This window comes from Phragmites australis, chromosome 3, assembly GCF_958298935.1.
Source record: "Phragmites australis chromosome 3, lpPhrAust1.1, whole genome shotgun sequence".
Taxonomy (NCBI): domain Eukaryota; kingdom Viridiplantae; phylum Streptophyta; class Magnoliopsida; order Poales; family Poaceae; genus Phragmites; species Phragmites australis.
Window position 1 is genome coordinate 20,395,766 of NC_084923.1, and position 5,094 is coordinate 20,400,859.

The following is a 5,094-nucleotide window of genomic DNA, read 5'->3' on the forward strand; positions in this document are numbered from 1 at the left end:
GCAAGTAGACTACTATATCCCGTGCGTCGGCGTGCCACCACTACAGATCAACTAACACTACCGGTTGCAAATCAGCCTTTACTGACGGTTTTTCTTCCGGTAATGAATAATCGATAGTTAAAGTCAAGCGCTGTCACTGTCGGTTGTGAACCCGGCAGTGAAGCTGTTTCCCAAAAACAAAAAAAAAGAAATTTGAGCTCGAGCGGGCGATCGAGCCGAATCCACTCAAGCCTTTCGTCACGCTGCTCATCGTTATGGAGCTCTAGTCGCTATTGTGGACCTCGCCAAACACCCCCCCCCACGCACGGACCCCTCACCACCGCAGTCGTCGCTGTGGAGGGCTTGTGTAGTAGAGGCCGTCATGGTCGCTGTGCACAATGTCCAGCAAGCACTCAACGCATGATCTCCATGATGGTGCTCATCCGCCGTCGCTCGTCGGCCACTGCCATCCACTCGAGCTCACCGTCCACGTCCGCTGCTGGCCCCAACTCAACGTCCTCCGCCAAGTCGATGACACACAAACATGCACATCTAGATGCAGTGGCACAAAGGCCGTCACCATAGAACACGTTGCGCCCCCAGCTCGTCGTCTGCTCCTGTCCCTAGCTCAACGAATGCTATCTCTGCCCCTAGTGAGATCCATGGCTGGATCCCTGCTGGATCCCGCCATGGATCTCACGAGGGGAGGAAGAGGAGGAGGTCGGTGGGGAAGGTGGCAGGGGAGGTGATGAGAGAGAGAGAGAGAGAGAGAGAGAGAGATGGTGGAGGAGATAAGACAGAGGGAGAGCTGAAAAATCTCTGGAGCCGGACATGAGGGCGAGCTAAAACTAGAATTGATCAAAATTCCGGGTCCGGGTGAACTATTAGTGGCGGTTCATGGCTAGAACCGGCACTGATACCGACTATCAGGGCCGTTTTTTAAGGCTCCATCATGGTTCAGGTGCGGGAGATTAAGAACCAACAGTGATACATTTTCACTACAGGTTCTTGCACAACTAGCAGTGATGAACTGCAATCTATGACCGACTATTCTGTAGTAGTGTGCACCTACTATTAGGAGAGCAGGTATACATAGCCCATCGTCATTGAGATCCTGCACCAAGAGAAGGTGAATAAGGTTTTTAGGAAATGCCTAACGCGACGGCTCATGATCTACTTCATTTATGTTGCCTTTAGCATTGACATCATGGCGTCTTTAGCATCTTCTCCAAAGGAAGGTCAATCTCTTCATGGTGCCTCTCCCTATGCAGAAGATCGGTATACTCACTGCAATTGTATGTATATGTTATTTCTTCTTGTTCTTGTCTCTCGTGATTTATTTTCTGTTGTTAGTGTCATCGAGTATATTAGACATATACTTGTGTAGTGTTGTTACATATATGTCTAAAGTAGGCTCTTACTATATAATCATACTAGTTTATCTGTTCGAGTTTATAATATATTTATAGATTAAATTAAGCTTAAATGTGCAGATTTTTTCAACAGAGGGTGGGGCAGGGGAGCGAGTAGGCGACGCAAAGACGAGACGTGGATGGATTGTGTGGGAGGAAGAAGAAAGCACCAGGACCGTCAGATCTCCATCAGGCGGTCCACATGCGTAGAGTGTAAAAGCCTATGTTTTGAGGCTCTGAGCTATAGTATTTGCCTATGTAATGCCACCTCGCACCATCCTTTCCACCCTCATGACGATGTACTAATTGCATTTGCGGATTTAAGCTAGAGGGCTAGTGTGCATGCACACGTGCCATCGAAAGTGGCATGAGAAGGATCGGACAGAGACGGCACGTATATATACATCGACTTGTTCTTCGCGTGCACTACACGGCGTGACAGCGTGAGTTCGTACATGTTGCATTTGGACCGAATCCAATCCAAGCAATATTACGTGCTTCTCTACTTGATAAGAGCAATGCTCCAACAGTTGAGTCGTTAATAGCTAGCACTTGAGCACTGGACCGCAGGACTGCAATCTGATTTGCCAGCTTTCCCAGTCCGTCCACTACAAACTTAATCATCATTCCATAAATTTGTAAGGTTCAATAATGGCAGAAGATTTTTAGGTATTTTCATGACGAAACTGACGTCCATCCACCGTTCTAGACGTCTAGTTAACAATTGACAGGGAACTAACAATCTCGTGATTAAAAGAAATAAAGAAATAAACACCTATACACAAATGGTACTACGAAATGCATCTGCTGTAGCTAGTGATCATGCCAATGATCGATGAATATGACAGTATTGGCTTTCTTGAGAAAACGAGAGGAAACCGAAGGAATTGACCAGAAACAGAGAGTTGCATATCTTTGTGTTGAGAAAAAAGTCATGCATTGGTTTGAGCATCATATATAGGGGTGAAAATGGATCCGATACAAATTGAATAGCCTATTTATCATATTGCTATCTATATTTTCAATATGAATACGAATACAAACCTAAATATCATTGAATGTGAATTTGAATTGGATTATTTGAATCCGAATACATACTAGATTCAGTTGTATGTGAATATCATATTACAGTGTTAATGACAAATTGTGAAATAATAAATTTATTTGATATGAGCATAACGGAGATTCAACATAAGAAACTTCTTTTTATGGATTGGTTCTCTACCTTAAGGCAGAGAGCCCTCTTTAATATAATATTATGACTTTAGATGATTTTAGATCATTAGATAGGAGATGAAAGTACCAGATTTATCACTACAGTATATAGTACAATACCAAATAATAAAATAATATGTACGATCGAAAGAATTAAGTAAGAAGATAAGATAAAAGAATGAAATTTTATGTTGCTCGTGTTTATATTATATAGAAGTATTTCTACATATTCGGATACGGATATTATCTATATCCATATCTATTTCTGTAAAATAAATTCAGATATATCCATATTCATATTTATCTATCAATCAGATATAAATTTTTCTTATCATATTTACATTTAACCAAATATAAATACCAAATAATACAGATCCTCGGGCCGTCCGATCGCAACGGCGGCCTAGCCGTGCTTATCGCGGCCCAGTCGAATCTCGCGCCAGATACATCCTCTTTTAGGCTTTAGCTTGGTCAGAAACCTACGTTGGTCGCGTTGATCATACCAAAGTGACGTTTGTCTCTTTCACATACATGCATGCACACGCGCCTATATATGAACCATTCTTAGGTAGTAGAGTAGTCTGGTTATTCTGGTACACGTCGTCCAAGTATCACATATAAATATTAAAGCAAATAAATTAGTCCCTTTAATCACAAATAAATATAGTTTTGATATCAACATAGCCTCTAAAATATATCTTTAACTACTATTTTTAATATATTTATAGAATATATCAAGGTTATACTATTATAAAACTATTTTTTTGATAAATATACCCATATTACTTGCAAATATCTAAACTCAATACATAAAAAGAAATGTTTAACAAAAAATAAATTGTTGATTGTACGTAATATAAAACTACACTTATTTACAACCGGAAAAAGTATATACGAATGCATGCATATATTTCTGGTGACAGCAACCGCAACCAGAAGGGTTTCTCTTCTCCTCCAACATTTCATGCTGCAGCGAAAGAAACATATTATCTCCACGAATTACTGCAACGCACAAATCTTGAATCTGCAACAAGGGGGAAATAAAACGGACGCCATGCCGGCTGCTGCCATCACCACCAAAATTATTTATTGGCCTACCCAAATCTGTACTACTTAAATAACACGAAGTGTTTTCCGCACCAGACAAAACGTCCTGCCATCCCTCTGCTCTGACAAATGGTCCCTCATTCCCTCCCCGCACGTCGCGCTGGATCCCTTCGGTTCCACCTCCGTTCAACATAACCGCCCACGTCTCCCCTACCCCGATCCACGCCGCCTCCCCGCTCGCTCCTCCTCCCCGCCACCTCCCCGCTCGCTCCTCCTCCCCGCCGTCTCCCCGCTGGCTCCCTCCCCGATCCACGCCGCCTCCCCGCTTCCTCCTCCCTGCCGCCTCCCCGCTTGCTCCCTCCCCGATCCACGCCGCCTCCCCGCTTCCTCCTCCTCCCCGCCTCCTCCCTCCCAGATCCACATCCTCAAGCTAGGGCGCTCCTCCTCCCCACCTCTTATCTACTCCTTCCTCTGACCGCCCCTTCCATTCGCTTCGCCTCGTCGCCGGCCCAGGGGGTACCGCTGCCGCCAGGGCGCTCGTCGTCGCTGACTCCACCAACAAGGCCGTCGCTGTCCTCAAGGGCACATCCGAGGTCGAGGGCACCGTCACGCTCACGCCAGGTGCGTTCCTCGTTTTCTGCCTTTTTTATTCGCGCATGTGAGGAGTTCCGCGGCGCCGTACCTCGGCGAGGAGGGCGTCCTTGTCGCGGAGGAGGGCATCATGGTCGACGCGGAGCACGTCGTAGGAGTGGCGCAACGTAGCATAGTCGCGCTCGAGCTACTTGGTCTTCCAGCGCGCGCGGCGGTTCTGGAACCAGACGGTGACCTGGCGCCGCTTCAGGCCGAGGTCCCACGCCTTCCGCTCCGGCTCCAGCTTGTTCTCCATCTCCAAGCTCCGCTCCAGCGCGCGCACCTGCTCCGTGCTCAGCCGCCGCTTCTTCTCCATGGCCCCGCCGCCTCTGATAGCCCTACAAATTTTCAATAGAAATTCTCTGGGAGCTGACGACACAAATTTATGATAACGACACAATTCTCTGGGAGCTGATAGCCCTACAAATTTTCAATAGAAATTAAAATTGTTATTAATTACACTTTCCGTTGGCTTGTCAAGATGCACTTGACAAAGCACATGCATGGGAATTTTGTTTGCTGTTTGGAAGCTTGATGATCTAATTTGGACAACAGAGCCTGGGTTGGTTCCTTGAATACTTTCATTTGTTTCCGGTCTATGTTTCATTTGTGGATTCATGCGTTTGATATTATTTTTAGTGATATGGTCAGGTATATCTGAGTAATAAAATGTTGTTGCCTAACCAGTTGAAAAGGTCAATCTTTCTTTACCCCGTTTTAGCTACTTATTTCTTGAAATATCTGACCAACTGACAGTGTTGAATCATTGTTTACCTGCTGCTTTATCAGCTTCTTTGATAAATAGCAGCGG

The 5,094-nt window shown here is 45.2% G+C and overlaps 1 pseudogene; it reads right to left on the reverse strand.

Annotated features, from left to right (window-relative positions):
- Positions 1-4,299: 4,299 nt before the first annotated feature.
- Positions 4,300-4,599, reverse strand: LOC133910575 (homeobox-leucine zipper protein HOX4-like; annotated as a pseudogene).
- Between the last annotated feature and the right edge of the window lie 495 nt (positions 4,600-5,094).